The sequence below is a fragment of the Danio rerio genome, chromosome 2 (assembly GCF_049306965.1).
Source record: "Danio rerio strain Tuebingen ecotype United States chromosome 2, GRCz12tu, whole genome shotgun sequence".
NCBI classification, from domain to species: Eukaryota; Metazoa; Chordata; class Actinopteri; order Cypriniformes; family Danionidae; genus Danio; species Danio rerio.
The window spans coordinates 31472501-31491042 of record NC_133177.1 but is presented as its reverse complement, the minus strand read 5'-3'; the positions used below and the strand labels follow the sequence as shown (position 1 = coordinate 31491042).

The 18542-nt window shown below is 36.5% G+C and overlaps 1 long non-coding RNA gene across 1 annotated transcript in view; it reads right to left on the bottom strand.

The window, feature by feature from the left end:
* Positions 1–3347: 3347 nt before the first annotated feature.
* Positions 3348–18542, bottom strand: part of LOC141378289 (uncharacterized) — a 31650-nt gene continuing 16455 nt past the window's right edge. The window contains exons 2-3 of the long non-coding RNA XR_012392422.1: positions 6092–6228; positions 3348–3842 (exon numbers count right to left, since the gene is read on the bottom strand). This is a non-coding gene — a long non-coding RNA (uncharacterized lncRNA). The remainder of the gene's footprint in view (positions 3843–6091; positions 6229–18542) is intronic.

Sequence of the window (18542 nt, the reverse complement as noted above, 5' to 3'; positions counted from 1 at the left end):
TTGTTTAATGAAAAGAAAATGAGAATTTTAGGTTAGAACAAATCCATACAGTTAATGGGAATTTATTTATGTGTAAATCATCTTTTAAATATTATATTTTGATTTCTATGCCATATTATATTTAAATATTGTTTAAATATTTATTGAAATGTCTCAGCTCTTAATGTTTTATTTTTATAGTTGTTTATTTACTCACTATTCAAGCAATGTTTATGGTCACATTTCATACTGTTATAAACTAGAGCTGCCATGCATTAAAATTGGAGTACTCCAATGATTTCTCAAAGCTGAATTAAATGTTAATATCAGATCTGCACAATATACTCAAAATGATTCTGATCAACGCCTTTTATTGATATTTTTTTAATTAAGTTCAGTTTTACAGTTCAAACAAATAAGTTTTCTATAAATAAATTAATAATCATTTTTTTCCAGAATGAAAAAAAAAAAAAAATGCCTGCAGCCTCCCAAAACAATCCTTGTAGACCCCTGTGGTTCCCAGGACCCCAGTTTGAAAACATGCAATTGAAAACATGTCAGCCGGAAAGAAATCCACGCTTGTCAAACGATATCATGGGGTCTTTAAAGTTGCATTTGGATACTAATAGCATTCACAAATTCATGAATATAATTTAGCAAAGAATAGCCTGACAATACACCCAGCCATGTCTTTGGGTACTTAGGAAGTTTATCATGAAAAGATGCGCTCATTTATCATTCAGCCTTTAATTGTCCAATGGAAACGTGACATTGATTTTACGAGCCCTCGTTCGTTTATACGACAGACATAACGACATCTGCTCAGTGTGCAGTACGCAAACAACCTCCCTCTCACAGTAAGATTTACCGAGGAACATGCAGAACCCGTGAGAAACAGATCAACAAGGCCAGAATCAAAGTGATGATAAGTTCGCCTGTGGGCAATGGGGTGCTGATGGCGGAGAGTGTTGTAAGGGGCGAAGAAAAGAGAGCTGGAGTGTCAGCAGTCCATAGAACCGCAGCGATGAAAAAGACCTTATTTCATAGTGAATGAGCTGTTCGATATGGAATTGAATTAGAGTAAATTGGAGTCTCAGAGACAGAGGCACTCACAGAGAGAGGGTAAATGACAGTGAAAGGCGAATAAAGGGATGGAAGGAAACATGAAAAGGTATGCTAAGTGATTTGGAGCTGTATAGGAGAGAAATGGAAGAGACGGAAGATGAACATGGTTGGTCTTTTAGGTGTTGGGGAGGTGCTGTGTTGGTCACCAATAGTGACGGTATCATGCGGTGACTGTAATGAGTCTTGACTAGCGGTTGCTGAGAGAGTCTGTAATTACAGCCAGAGTTAGCTCTTAGCCCACCAGTTTGCAGTAACTCCCAAAAATCTTTCTGCTTATCTCGCTCTCTTTGGGTTTGATAGAGGTTATGGGTGTTTGCTTTCATTTTGTGTGTTTCATCATGCGGCAAGCTCTTTGGCAAATTCGGATCTCGCTTTAGAAGGATGGTTGACTCAGAAATTAACTTTTTGACATCATTTATGCCAACGTTTTGCAAAAAGGTCTTACAGGTTAACAATAATTAATTTTCGCTGAATTGAAATCAATCTGAAAGCTCTATGGCATGCATATCACTCAGAAAATTATAATTGTAATTGTTTTTCCATCATTTTAAATGTTTTTTTTTTACGGCATTTGTTAGCATGGTCATCTCCTCTCTGCATCACAAGTCCACCAACGTACATGGTGACCTAACTGGACAAACTGGTAACAGCTGGAAAGCCATCAATATAGAGGTAAGCGGTCAGCTATTAAGCGCAAAAAGGAATTAAGTCATACCACTCCGTAGCGTTTATTAAAAAAATGAAATGCAGCCAAATGTACATCTGGCTACGAATATTTGCAATCTCCGGAAATGTATGTAGGGCTACGTTTTCAGAATGGGCCTATGTTGATTACAAAAGGAGACATTTTGAAGAATGTTCCGGCTGCTCTTTTCAATATGTGGATGGCACCCAGGTATGTTCTTGTGTGATGAAAATAAAAATCTTGATAAAGGTCACTTACTGTATGTAAAATGGGCAATTTGGACATTCAGCAAAAAAAAAAAAAAAAAAAGTAAAAGTCAAAATATAGATTGATCAATCAATTAACCAATAAACATTAAGATAAGTGGAATTTATTTTTAGGTAAATCTCTTTAATTTTCTTCCCCCCCTGGCTGAAGACCAAATGATTTCTCTATTGCTGTTATTTTCTGAAGGGAGGAAAATTAAATCGCTGTCAGCAATGATTTAGTAAGCTAACACCAGCCTTTAGTCAAGCTAATTACCACAAATAGTTTATGCCCGAACGTGTTAACAGCCTGCGCTGTACATGCAAATGCATCCAGAAAAAAAAAGGAAATCACTGGAGTAAAACTGAGGAATATGACCAGTGAAGACAAGTAAGCCACTGTCATTTGGAAATGATTTTAATTCCCTATTTACACCCAGTGCACAAATGACCCGTAGGCCCGTGACTCACTCTAGTCGGAGATTTCTGAAGTCACAAACTGTGAAAGACACATGCCTCACGCCCATATGCTCAGCAAGCCTCTCCGCTGCTTTAAAACGTAGTGATTTCATTTCACCAGTGCTTCAGAAAGCCTCTCCGCTGCCAAAATTATGATCTCCCGAGGAGATGATATATAACCTATAACTCAAGCCTAGAAAGTGAAGGCTACTCTCTGTGGGCCTAGTTATTCACAAGGCATTTCATTTGGCCTGCATTTCATGGTCATTTGAACAGACTCTCCATTTTTTTCCCCCTTTTTCTTTTTGGCAAAAGCTTTTGTTGTACGCCCCGTTCCCCCCCTCTATTGGAAGCAAAAGCTTGGCATCATTTGGAGCCAAAGTGTGCTACCAAGCTAATAAAAAGAATCAAGGTCTTTCAAACAATTGCCTTTCAGAGAATTTGTGAGTATGTGTGTGTGTGTGTAGGTGGGTTGCTATGAGTGTGTGGAAGAAAAGAGAGAACGGGCATTTAAAAAACATCCAATCGTAAACATGCTAGGTGATCCATTTATTATTTCTCATTTAGGCCTACCACGTTTTCTCATATTTGTGATAGTTCTTCAATTACATGGCAACTTATTTTTATCCACTTTTGTTTAAAAGGATTTTTTTTTGCCACTGAGTGCAGTTTCTGCTGTGTTATCTATTGGTTTTTGTTTTTCATGTTTCTCATATCTCGCTGCGCTGATGGGGTCATCTGTGATGCATTTAATTATTGTTCCCACGATAAATCTAGCATCACACGCCAGATGTTTCCTGCGGAGAGATGGCATCAAAACCAGGACAGAGACAAAAAATTATGACGCACATTTTCCTAACATTTCCCAAATCGCTCTTTAATTTTGTATTGTGCACAAACAATGCTGTGCACACATGTTCAGTGCAACTCGGTGCACATACAGTATACACGGATGCACACGGCGCTCAAACGTCTGACTGACTGACTGCCTGTCTGTCGTGATGTCCAAAGGACCAGACAGCTTATATAAGCCTTATGATCCCATAATATTTCCTCTCATAGTCCACCTGATCAAAGTCGAGGCTTCTCATTAAGCCAAAAAACCCTGTTTTCCACTTACTTTCCATGTGTTTTGGTGCTCGCATTCAGGCAATGCACCTCGAGAGTTTAATTATGAATGTGGCAGGGGAGGGAAAAGAGTTTTGTAATTGACAGGGTCTGGAAATACATTTCGCAACCTTGAGGAAATAAATTGACAGATGTGAGAGAGGATCATGCTCTGGCCGTAAGCAGTTTAGGGTAACCGGCTCTCTGAATGAAGACATCTGTTGGGATAGTGAGAAAGTAGACTGTAAAAAAAAGAAGAAAAAATAAAAAAATATTTTAAGCCTCATGATCTGAAAAACAAACAAGGCCCTTTTATTATCTCGAAATACATCTATACAACATAAGTCGTACACATAAGTATCAGGTTTATACAGTATGACTTTGTCCAAGCTTAAGAGAACAGATCAATCAAATTTAAACTTAATTGGATTAAAATGTAAAGTATAATGCATAATTCTTGAGTCTAATTGCCAAGTATTAAAATATTAAATAATTCAATTAATTTTCACTTCAGACAGTTATTTAAATAATTCACAACAAGTTTGTGGTCAAAGGGAGTTCAAATATACTGTAATATCATTAAATATTCACTTACTGTATTATGGCTGAGCTTTTATAAAGACTTTCCAGATTCTAATTTCAGTGATGATGTTATACTTTTTCTAAAGAAGAATTCCTCTGTCAGCTTAAAAATAAGCAAGGATCATTCTAGCTTGAACATTGCGATTCATTAAAAAAAAAATCAACAGCATGGGTTCAACTATGTGTTTTACATTTGCTATCTACCAGCATTATTGTTATTTGGAATATTCTAAAATAATAAATGCCTTAGGTATATGCTTAATACTTTTATGTCCACGCGATTAATGTAATTCTTTATATATTGGTCTACCTTCATCTTCTATTTCTAGACCTCAAATGTTCAAAAATGCGGCCACTCATTTGCTCACAAATATGACCATATCACACTAATACTGCGATCACTACATTGGTTGTCAGTTCGTTTATAAATAGACTCTAAAAAACATTTTTTTTTATAAAAAGTCTTTGTTTATAGAACTTTGTATAACCTAGCGCTACTGTATCTTTCTGATCTGATCACTACCAAGGTCCAAATCCGATCGATTAGATCAAATTCTGACTGCCATCTATTGCAAACATCCCGATCTCATCTCAAATTCAGGGGTGATAGAACCTTTGCAGTTGTGGGTCCGAAACTATGAAAGTTACCAGTAAAAATCAGAACAGCACCCACTCTATCTATTTAAAAAATCAATGTTGAAGACTAATCTTTTTTCAAGTGCATGTAATATTCCCTAATGGCTGTTCCAGGCTATACTAAATTGATTATTTCTTGGAAACTTTAACTGTTGTTACTATTGTTTTATATTGTTGTTTTTATTGTGGTGTATTGCTGTTTTTACCTGCTCTTGCTACTGAACAGCACCTTGGGTTGACCAAAGGTTGTAATTAAGTATGCTTCAACTTTGGTTTGATTTGATAAACTTCTGTGAAAGAGTGTGGACAATTTATCTTGTTGATTGATTTGTTGAAATTACCAATTCAAAGAAGATACAAAGTTCAGAGTACACTGATTGTGCTGTACTTTATGTTTTTGATACACTAAAAAGAACTGTTTCATAGAAGCTGCTGATCACTTATCAGACTAGTATTGCTGTATGTTTGTGATTCACAAAAACAAAAGAGCCATTTCATTAAAGCTGCTGTAGGGGAGTCAGACTACTTCTAGTGCTGTATGCTTGTGATTCATTGGGGAAAAAAAGCCATTTTATAAGAGCTGCTGTTCACGAATTACACTATAAAGGTAATCCAATATGTTTGTGATTCACACACAAAAAGACCTGTTTTATAAGAACAGCTGTACTTGAATCAAACAATACTTACAATATTGTGTGTTTTTGATTCACTAAAAATGAATTGTTTCATAAGATCTATACTTGTGAATTAGGCTATACAACGGTGGCTGAGAGAGCTTAACGTGCTGCAATTTAAGAAAACAAATGCAAGTACAAAAAAAACATTAGCAAATTCAGAAAAGATCTTCATCATTTTGACAGCATACATGTTGCAAACAGTGTTGCCAACTATTTTAAATGAAAAACTCCTGAAAGCCTGAAAAGTCTAAATGTCGCTAGGTTACATTATAAGTCAATTTGCATATCACTGATGTCATCATATTCAACTGTTTCTGTTTATTTAACAGCCTATAGATAATAAAGGGGTAAATATATTTGCACTTCGCTTTATGTATGCATATCAATTTAGCTAAATTTATTGCTGTTTAAACACAGTATATCTGTATAGATATGTAGTGAATTTGCAGTAACCTCTCAGACATGATAAACTCAGACAAGTACTGAAACTGTCATTAAAATGTCTGTGATTGTGAACAAGAAAAGAATAAATGGTGAAATTAAACTGTTAAATTTAAAACAAAGGAGAAGCAGATCAGTTTGACTAAGGAAAATACCTCACGCTTGTAGTGCTAAATCCTTTGTCGTCGGTACACAGAGGGGTGACTGAAGGTGGGAGAGACTTCTGTACGAGGACTGGGCCGCCTGTAAGTTCTCTGAGGTGGGGGAGGGACCGACGGCATCACCTGCAGCTCTTTGAGAAGAGTAGGAATGGTAAAAAAAGCAACAAAAATCTCCAGTAACACCCAAAAAGTCAGATTTGTTGCTAGTTGCTTTTTTTAAATTTGTAGCTTAGGGGATCTGAAAAGTTGCAAAGTTGGCAACATTGGTTGCAAATCCTAACACTACAAACATATTAAGACAACATATTAACATATTAACACAATGAAAATGTTTTAAGGGGACCCACAAACATGACAGAGCTGGCTGTGACTGGGATTTGCTTATTGTGGCTTGAGTATTGCTCAGTAAAGTTTTAGGTGATTTTAGAAAGGTGAGATTTTTTATTATTTTTTTTAACATCTTGATTTCACGATTCCCTTCTTTTTGTATATTATTGGCCTAAATAAGCATAGTAGCTAGGTCCGTCGTGTTTTTGGGACTCCTTGAAACTTTTCATTGTATTTCGTGCTATTTTGCATGTGTTGTGAGAATTTGCAGTGCATTTTCTTAATTTGTTTGCATTGTTAGGATTTACAACACATTTGCTGTCAAAACGATGAAGATTTTTCACTAATTTGCTTTTTTTTTTTTTTTTTTTTTTGTAATTGCATGTGTTTTGTTAAATTTAAGCTCTCTTAGCTACCGCACTATACCGGTGGTGTAGCATGCTTGTAATTCACTAAATAAAAAAGGGCCATTTCATAAGAGCTACTACTTTCATAAGAGACTATCAAAGTGCTGTATGTTTGTGATTCACAACAACAACAAAAAAAATAAACTTTTTCGTCAGAGTTGTTGTTCATGAATCAGTCTAAACTGGTTAGGCTGTATATTGATTCACAAAAAAGCAAGTACAAAAGAATAATTATTAATGAATCAATCCTCCTTAGTCATGCTTTGCTACTGTATGCAGCTGGTTTATTTCCATCATGTTATGTTATAACCCTTTTTTCATCTTTTTACATTCATTCTGTTTAAGTAAAACTTAAGATTCTGGAGCAAAAATGCATTGACATAAATGAAAAGACTTATCTTAAAGTCTGTGAAATCAAAAGTTGCCATCTTTATTTTGTTGCCAAATTGTTATTCTTTATGGGAACACATAAATTATTAAATTATTAATCTCAGCAAGTTAATATATATCTAAAAAAATTTAATCTACAAAGTTTGAACATTTACTTCTACATTTAGAGTGGCGATCTATCTCTGTTGATGTCAGTTTGCTGGCTTCAGCACCAATATTTTTAACCATGGCCCACTTATCATTTATGAGTGGATGATGCTCAAAAACATGCATCCACTACTTAATATAAATTTTAATTGTAAGTACATAAAAATACTGAGACAAAAGTTTCTAGTTCACAAAAAACTTTAAGATTCTGAGAATCTATGGCCCAATCCCAATTCTATTTTCTTACCCCTACCCCTTCCCCTTGGCCCTTAAAACAGAGTGTGAAGGGAAAGGGCTTCATAATGTACCTCTTAGAAATGGGACACCACTACAGCACCTGCACACGTCATTGTTGTCATCGCGATCTCTTGCTTCATATGAGATCAGATGATCGCGACTGCTGTAGTTATTCCAGTTGTGTTATTTTTGGCATTCATCTTTAGAAAATCACTGAAGGCATATATTATGTTATCATAACGGTTATGAATGTATTAAAACATATGCTTGTTTGTTGTAAAAATCCATAATAATGACAAAAAAAGCTAATTTAAGGATCTCCCTACTTCTCCCTACTGCAGCCATGCAGCCGTTGTGGTTAGTGTATTCTGTGACATTTTCTTACCCTTTCATTTCAAATGTGATTTTGAAAAATCTCTATTCAAAAAGGCATCTAACCCTTCCCCTTAGCCCTATGCCTTCAAGCCAGAGAGAATTGGGGCAAGTAAGGGCTAAGCAGTAGAATTGGGACTGGGCCTAACTTAGGTTTATTATTAATTGGAAAATCTATACTAACTTAAAAATAACAATAAAACATAAATAAGTAAAATATAATAAATAAGTAAATGTAATAAATGTAGTTAGGTCACATAAAAATGTTACACATTAAATTGTTGGTCACATCTGTCATCATTTACTCAGCTTCAAGTTGTTCCAAACCCATTCATATTTTTCAGTTTTCAGTTTCTGGCCCCTTCGAGACAAAAATATAACCACACAATATTAAGATATCTTCATTTTTTATCAAAACTGGCAAGTCATTTCACAGTCAGCAATCACTTGTCCCAGAACCTGTTCTAATCATAGCAGAGAGTGTTAAATTCAAAGTAAAACTGACATGAGAACAACAACAATAACAACAACATCTGTCAATAAAGCAGGTAGGCCTCGTAGGCTCCCTAGAGCTGAGGAAAAGGGGTGCAAATGAGTGTCGTTCCAGGGGGAACCCTCCAATCGGGAGCTCACGCAACTTATTAATGCAAGCATCTTGTCTCATGCAGCGTTTTAAATGTCACAGTCAATTTAAACCAGGAGTGAGAGGCAGAATTCATTTCATCCCAATGCCTCTGCGAGACCCCTGAGCCAAACCGGTGTGTTTGCGCACATATCTGTCTCCACTAAACGACAGGAGACAGCTGACGTGTTGGGCTGAATGTATCTTCCTGCAGCGCTCCTGTACAGACAGTAATGGCTCAGGCTGAGACAGGTTTCTCAATACCGTCTCGTCCTCCACAACGTGACCCCCCGCACGAGCAGCACTGATCAATTCTGCTTATAAGTCTTCTTCAAAATTGTTACCGTGTTTGAGGTTGTGTGAGGAAATTGACTTTCGCAGTGGTGTTTTCTTGTGTGGAGGATGGCAGTTGGACCTCACCTGTGGTCTTGGGCCATTGGCGCATGGTGTGGATAATGGCGCAATGTGCATGACTGGAACAATGGGATCAGACAGGTGAGAGCATGAGGCGACAGAAGGAAGTGTGATAATTCGCTCCCTCGCTCACTTTCACTCTGTCTCCAGCTATGACGTGTCTCTCTCTCTCTCTCTCTCACACACACACACACACACACACACCTTTCCTTTGCATGTAGGTCAGTGTCTCATCTTCAGGAATTTGATATGTCCTGGGTAATGGATTATGGCTTAAATTGGGCCAGAACGATCTGAAATAGTGTGCCAGCACCTTCAGTTCGATTTGTTTGTCAATCCATACCAATTCCTTTGTACTTTTTGGATTCAGAACAGATTTTTTCTACATTTATGCTTTTAAAATAAGAGTTCTATATTGCCAGTGTGTGCCACTTTATTAGGTACACCTGTCTAACTGCTTGTTAATGCAAACAGGGTCAAGACAATCTGCTGCAGTTCAAACTGAGCATCAGAATGGGGAAGAAATGCCCAAATGCCTTGTTGATGCCAGAGGTCAAAGGAGAATGGCTAGCAGCCCCGTGCAGAGACTATCCGAGAGGCAGGGGTGGAGGGGGCGGGTAGTGGTCAGGTGGGTAGTCGCGCGCGTACTGTAGGGTGGGGGGGGTAGAAGGGGGTTGGGATAGGTGGATGTCGAGTGCAAATTAAAGAAGAGCGGGGTGGGAAGGGGGGGGGGGGGGGGGTCGGGATGTGGGGGGGTTGTTGTCAGCGAACTGAATACATTCTTGAAGATGACAATGAGTCCACTGTACTCAAATGGCCTCCGCAGTCACCAGAGCTTAATCCAATGGGGTACCTTTGGGATGTGGTGGAATGGGAGATTTGCATTGTGGATGTGCGGCTGACAAATCAGCAGCAACTGTGTAGTGCTATCATGTCAATATGGACCAAAATCTCTGAGGAATATTTTCAGTACCTTGTTGAGTCTATGCCACGAAGGATTAAGTTCTGATGGCAAAAGGGAGTCAAACCCCTACTAGTAAGGTATACCTAATAAAGTGGCCAGTTTTATCTCTCAAAACATGTTACAATTATGAGGCACATTTTGGGCCATGTTATATAACTTATGGAATTTGTATCCTGTTAGTTTGTCAATCAACTTCTATTATCAAAATATGTTTTTTTTCTTTCTTTCAACCCCCTTTCCCCCCTTCCAATGTGTTACTCTTTGAATTATGTAATGTAAACCCTTTTATTGTCCTTATACTTATTAGCATTTAACATACATTAAATTATGGTGTGTTTTATTCTTTCTATCTTTGTATATCTTTTGTTGTCTTTCTGTTATCATTGCTGGTTTTTCCCTATTTATTGAAATATTATATTTATGGTGATTATTATTTTTGCTACCGTTGTTCGTATAGTTTTAAATTGTGCTATTACCTTATGAAATGTTATTACATTTTAAGTTGCCACATGTTTTTATAATGTAACATATGTATCAAAATTGAACCTATTAAACTGTTAAAAAGTATTACATTGAAAAAAATATTGCATTATGAGCTCAAAATGTTATTACATCGTGAACATTCCATCATGATTATAATAATATTATATCATAAAAAATTTTTTTTACAATACATAATGTTACATTAGATCAAGAGTTGTTATACACATCCAGACCAGTAATGTCTAGAAACATTTATTAATTTGTTTGTTTGTTTGTTTGTTTATTTATTTATTTATTTTAGGAGACATGTTTCAATTGTTCATGTTTATTTTATCAGGAAAAACTAATAATATTTTTAAATTATTATTTTAGATTATTATATCTCAACATGAAAGGTATAAAAAGGCACCGGTACATCATTATTTCACTCTAATCAGTAACTGACAGAGACAACGTAATCTTCTAGACACAGTTGTGTGTCGTCTACAGCAGCATGGGGCACCGCACCCCCCTCAAAACCCCATTCACAACACCAGTGTCTTTGTTGCTTTTTGCCTGTCACTTGTCGCTGCACTGGTAGGCCACTTATAGGCATTCTTAATACACGTTGCCCTAGAAACACAACAACTTGTCACGCATGCCATACAGGATGTCAAGCACAATTTTAAGTGTCATTTTCTAAATATTTTAAATTGAATTAGCTGACAGGATTGCATGAGCTTATTTGTCTCCACTGGTAATGGTATTCTCTGCACCAGTGATTTTATTAAATTTTTTGCCCTCATAGGTCTGCATCTAGTCATCAACCTCATCAACTTGTCTGGTGGTTGGTATATTTAACACTTTACAATAACGCTTTTTTTTATCTATTAGTCAACTATATTAGGTGACCAAACCATTAATAATAAATACATGCACAGCATCAGATACAGATAATGAGACTCTGAAACATTACTAAAATTCAGAGTTGTAATTCATTCTTTCATTCATTTTCTTTTCAGCTTAGTCCCTTTATTAATCTTAGGTCGCCACAGCAGATTGAACCGCCAAATTATCCAGCACATGTTTTATGCAGCGGATGACCTTCCATCTGCAACACAACACTGGGAAACACCCACACATTCTTGCACACATTCATATAAAATACGGCCAATTTACTTTATTCAATTAACCTGTACTGCATGTCTCTGGACTGTAGGGGAGACTAGAACATGCGGAGAAAACCCACACCAACACAGGGAGAACATGCAAACTCCACACAGAAACGCCAACCGACCAGTCGGTGCTCAAACCAGCGACCTTCTTGCTGTAAGGCGATTATGCTACACACTGCATCACCATGCTGCCCAGAATTGTATTTCTAAGCAATAATTATCACACTGTGCACATTAAAATGCTATGAACTTACAACAGTTTAACTTTGACTAAAGTAAACAAAGATTAATAATGCATGTCCAATAATGTACTCAAGTAACAATAACTACTTTAAAGGTCCCGTGGAATTAAAATAAATTTTATTTGGATGTAGGTATCAGTGGGTTAATTTTAAGCTAATGTGCTCCAAAAGCTTGACAAAAGTTTTGAGTTTTTAAGATATAAACATCCAAAGCTTGCAGTTTGTCACTTTCGCCTAATCGCATCAACATTTTTTATGTCACTTCATGCTTTTAAGGGGTTTCTTTCAATACGTTCCTCATCAAATACTGATCTATCAAATGGTCTTTAGTATCTGACATGTCCTGCTCCTTCATTAGGATTCTTTTATGAATGAAGTGAATGGATGATAGTCCATGGTAGACAGTAGTGGTTGCCACAATTTAACCATTAAAATAATTTTTTGAAACTTTACAGTAAACTACCTTATCTAATTAATTTATAGCATTATACACCATTGTTTTGAAATACAAACATCTACATATCATACCTGTGGACCAAGGCTGGATGTGTGGTGTGTTTAGAGATGTTCTTCTACATACCTCTGTTGTAACGAGTGGTTGTTTGAGTTACTGTTGCCTTTCTGTCCGCTCGAACCAGTCTGACCATTCTCCTTTGACATCAACAAGGCATTTGCACACACAGAATTGCGGATCACTGGATATTTTCTCTATTTTGGACCATTCTCTGTAAACTCTAGAGATGGTTGTGTGTGTAAATCCCATTAGATCAGCAATTTCTGAAATACTCATACCAGCCTGTCTGGCACCAACAACCATACCACATTCAATGTCACTTAAGTCACCTTTCTTCCCCATTCTAATGCTCACTTTAAACTGCAGCAGACTGTCTTGACCATGTCTACATGCTTAAATGCATTAAGCTGCTGCCATGTGATTGGCTGATTTAAATTTGTGTTAACAAGCACAGGTGTACCTAATAAAGTGGCCGGTGAGTGTATATACTTATCTATATACAGTATTTATAAGCATATACTATATAGATATTACAATGTAGAGAAGGCATTCACACATGTGCCATTCATACATTATCTAAACACAATCATAAAATTTACATAATACAATAAATTATAATACATTATTTATCAAAATTATATGTACAGTAACAAAACTCTAATGTACAAAATAAAACACAGTTACAAAACAGCATAAAAAGTTAAGTGTCCATTTGGGCAAGTCCATTCACAATTATTCACCATGTACATCAAGGAATCCTGGTAACCTGGTAACTGATTTTTTCTGTTGATTTGTTCTTCTTGGCTTAAAAAAATAAATAAATAATAAACCATGGCCACTTTTTAAAGTAAGGTGTAAAAAAGGGAAAAAAATGGACCCCACAAAACATCTTCAACAATAACATGAAAAGGCATGAATATAAATATTGTTTGCACAACAAAATGATTAATTCATCACCAATTAAGGCTCGCAATGTTCACCTCATCAGGAAACTACATGAATATGGCACCTTTCCTTGTAGGCAGTTACGGTGTGCTACACCAACTCCGGCAGCTGTTCTCTATGCTACAGTGGCACCAGCTACTTTCAGCAATTAAGACAACTATGGTGACTGTAATCCAAGAGGAGCACGAAGAAATGAGGGAAGGAAAAAAAATCCAATCAACACACCATTTAGCACTTAGTTTCTTGGTAGTTTATCTTCACTCCATCTGAATTATCGGCCTTTTTACCACGTCTGATATCACAGAAGATGTGTGTCTGCAACTGGAGCTCCACAAATGACGAGCAGATAAGTGGAGGTTGGGAGGACATGTTCTCTGCGACCGTGTGTCAGAACCTGCATTGTGTGCAGCTTTATCAGCCACAATGTGATCCCTCTGGCAAGAGAAGACACACAATCACACAGTACTGACAGTTCAATTTCACACTTCATTATTGGGCTGCAGAGTGGTTGGAGTCACTCAGAGAACTAGCATTGTTTTGCTTCAGTTCTGTGATGCTGTTCATTTTTCTCTCTAAATTGATCTGGAACACAATATTATCCACAAGGCTTTGAAAAATCTATTCCAAAAATAGCGAGGCTGTGCTTTTATTTACCGTAGATATATACACTTGGAATGTATACCTCGAGTGTAGGTGAGGTTGAGGAGGCTGCTTCTGTGAGCTTGCTAACAAGGCGCATGCTAACAAGTTATATGCGTCGATAGCATATAACGAGAGAGAGAGAGTAAAGCAAGAAACAAAAACATTCAGTCCAAAATAATGAACAAAAAAAGTACTCAGTTAATCATTATGCTCGATTCACACAGGGGCTGTTTCTCGATTTCAAGAATACTGGGAACGGACTTGTGTTCTTGTGGAGACCGTTCTTGTCAAGTTACCTTGGAAGAACGAACTTAAAAATCTGCAAGAACAGAGAGCGAGTCCTCTGAGAAATGTGATGCTGAGTTCTTCCTGATGGTCACATGAACTTCAAGCATTTTTAACGGAAAATTATTTAAACATTACAGCATTCACACAATAACTTATTGTTTTAATTATTTTTACAATAAATACTATGCATAAAGACCTTACAAATATACATTGCACAATACAAATAAAACTACCTTTGATACGAATTTCAGCAAATCAACACCCTAATGTGTTTATGCTTTTATAAAGATATTCATGGTAATGTTTACTTTCACCGTCTCATTTAAGGAAACTCCTGAGAAAAAAGGGTTATATCTCTGAACTTTAATAATAAGGCTATATAAAATGCTGCACTTCCCACTTCAGCTGCAATGACTCTTTGACACTCTTCTTTTGTCTGCATTGATACATTTTTTGTTTTTGTGATGATGTTACATAAGAACACGAGGACGCAAGATTGCTGAAAAATGCTTATTGAGAAATAGCCAAGGCTTTTGCATTAACGCTTGACAGAGGGCGTGTCTGAAGTAAAGACTGACGCGATCGTCCAATGAAGTTTCAAGAGTTCACACTTACTGTAGCTGATGATTGATAATAAGCTAGTTTGGCATGCTGTACCGGGAGAGAGCCCTGAGCTCATGAGATCCTCGAGCCAGGGGCTCCCTCCCGATTGCAGGGCGAGAGGGGAGTTTGAGCTCAGGTAGATCTCGAAATAGGGTATTTGCATAAAGTATGTATTGAGTTGGGGTATTTGCATAAAGTGATCTGATTGGCTGACGCTTCTGTTTGCACTTGAAAAGTTGAGAAATTCCCAACTTCTGCAGCAAGCAATGCCACTAAAGCAGCACTAATAGACCCACAATTCAGTTCGGCAATGCTCAAACTGAATGGGAAGCGTTGGCATTGACGCTGATGCCTTGTGTGAATGGGGCGTTAAGGTATTGCAATATTTCAGCATTTCAATATTTATAAAACTGAATTTTTGATTGATTCAAAAGGAAAATTGTTTAACAGCATTTAATCGTCAAATGAAATGCCATTTTTATTCATTTATTTTCCTTCTGCTTAATCTCTGATTTAGCAGAGGTCACCACAGCGGAATGAACCACCAACTATTTCAGCATATGTTTTACACAGCAAATGCCATTCCAGCTGCAACCCAGTACTGGGAAACACTTACACATGATCTTATCCATACACAGACACACACACATTCACTATGGCCAATTTAGTTTGTTCAATTCACCTATGCCACATGTCTTTGGACTGTGTGTGAACTCACGCCAACAATGGGATAACATGTAAACTCCACATAGAAATGTTGATTGCTGTGAAGGTACAGTGCTAATCACTGAGGCACTATGCCGTCCTCGAATGTAATTTTCACCGTTACAATTAATGTAACATCATACAGTGTAATTAATTTAATCGCAATAGTATTTCCTAAAATATTTCCTAAATGTTTCTGCAATGCAAACATTGAACATTTTTGCTAATACTAATATAATAATATGCTACTCTTAAGACCACTTATAACCAACCATATTTGTTTTCAAAACAACTCATAAATCATGTTATTTGTATTGGGCAACTGATGTAAAATATTGTCCATGAAATTAACATCACTAAAGTTTCTCTACTGACAAACTGCTTCCTAAGAGATGTGCTTGATTAAAGCACACTCTCATTGAACCTTCTTTTTGAAGTTCCTTGAAAGTGCCGGCTCCAGTTCTGATGCTGTTGGTGATTGGCCAGCGAACTTAGCTTAGATCTACCAAAACCAGCTAAATCAAACTTGCTAGACTGAATACTTTGACACAACAAACAGAAATATTGCTTCAAAACGATGCTGCTTATTTGCATTCATCAGGATCGGAGTTAAAGGTTAGTTTTTGTATAAGATTATATAAATCAGAGCTAATAACATAATCACTTTTAACCAGCCTGGGTAATTCAAGGATTTTCATTTTAGTAGGGCTCAGCCATTTAAAGGTACAAAAGCGCAATAATTTAGTGCTTGTAACTTTTTTCCAAGTACAAATGCACTCTCAATCTACGTGTTTTACATGTCATTGTGAATGCTTGTCACATTTATGATCAATGCACACATCAACTGATCTAATCTGACATTTGCTTTGAAAGCATTGTGCATGGAAGAAAAGCAATCACAAAGTACTTAAACAGACATTTAAAATCACATTTGTTTATGAACTCACTAAACTGCAAAAATCAATTTGACTTTAATTGTGAGAAACCAAATAGATTTTAATCCCTAATTAATAGCAAGACATAAAAATCAGCACATCAGGCTTCTGTAGTGGGAAAACAGGTTTTTTTTTTTTGTTGTTGTTTTTTTTTGTCTGTTCATTTATTGTTTACGTAAATCTTAATGCACTTATTGTGTCTGTCTGTGGATTTTATTAACTTAATTAACAAATTTTGTAAAGTGTGCGCAAACAAATGCAAAACCTTGTGATTCAATTGGATCCTCAAACTCGCAGCAAAGCATCATAACACTCCTGACATTTGAAATAAAGTACTATCTCTGCTTGTCAGGAGAAGGAGCGGAGGAAGAACAGAAATCTGTTGAATACCTAGAAAATATAGGGAAAACTTGTAGAATCTTGTTATTATTAATATGATATTTTAAAGTTTTAAAGTTAGTTGTTGGCAAGATGGTCGCTGGTTTGAGTCCCGGCTGGGCCAGTTGGCATTTTATGTGCTCCGGTTTCCCCTGCAGTCCAAAAACATGCAGCATAGGTGAATTGAATAAACTAAATTAGCCGTAGCGACCACTGATAAATAAAGGGACTAAGCTGAAGGAAAATGGATAAATGAATGAATTTAAAGTTTATGAAGTCCAAGCTGCATATTCCAATAAAGTAGATGGAGGTATGCACCTGAAAAGTCATGATTGCAATCCCTCATTAAGCCAAAAGATGGTATCTGAAGTTAATTCTTAATTTTTATACCTGTACTATTTGAAACTGCCCCCACATACATCAATTCGCTATTTTCTACGAATATGATCCATTTAAAGGAGTGAAAGAAAATGAGTGAATTCGAGCACTGAGTGCACTAAAATGGCTGCCATTTTGTTTGTACTTGCTGGTTGATAAATACCTGACGAATTAGGTTATAAACTTCTTTGTCAGACCCTTTGATGGTTATCTAACTCTTATCAAGCTGTCTATTAGTAATGAAACAAAAGTATACAGAGGAATTAGCCATTAGCAAATTAGCCATTTCATCATTTCCAGAACTAAAATAGAATTTTTAGCAATTCATTTTTCAGATAATTTTGGCCAAATATATTCAAGGACAAGAACTAACATCTTTTAAGCCAACATTTACTATTAAAATATATAACCTGTAAAACATAATGCTGTTTTTTATGTGTAAAAAGCCACAATTTTTTTACAATAAAAACAGACATTTTCCACCTAATTTCCTGAAATGCAGCAGGTTTAGACTTACAAAGTTTCCAGCTGACAGTGACAAATGATGAACCAACTTTTTCGCCTTGCTCATTAACAATGTAGCTTTGCAAGGCTAATAGTTAGGTCCTCCAGGTCGGAAAGTTACTCTTTAAACCATACCAAACAGCAGTTAAATTTAGCTTAGGATTGATTTAGATAGTGGAGAACCCCCTGTAGTGCTAACTATGTTTCATCTATCTTCCCCATTTTAGGGCCCCATTGTTCAGTCATCAAGTGAAGATAAGTGAAACAATGCTAATCACCTGTCAGAGAACAAAAGTACACAGACATGAGAACGCCACTATTGATAATGGTGGACATCAGACACAGAGTCCTCACCCAGCCTGTCTCCCAGCCTCCATATCTACACATGTGCAGGTGGAGGAAAACAAGAGGATCTTCTCTCGCTTTTCCTAAACCACACAACAGCTGATTAATCAGCCTGTCTCATCCTGGTAAACAGGATAAAAAAGTTTCAGTTTCAGGGTAACATCAAGAAAGAAAGAGTAAACTGTTGTCAACACAGGGAAAGTCCATTGCATTTAAATTAATTTAACGTAGGAATGAGAAAACTTTGAACTGTTGAAGCAGTAAATAAGTGTGCATAAATGTTCTTTTACACCACTAAAAGAATCTGTTTAATGTTTTTGAAAGAAACCTAATTTGCTGCCTTAGTCATTTGATCAAAGCTACAGTAAAAAATGGGATGTTGTGAAATAGCTTTAGTACTTGATTATTTAAATATTTTCTATTTGAAAATATGTACATTTTGTACAGCA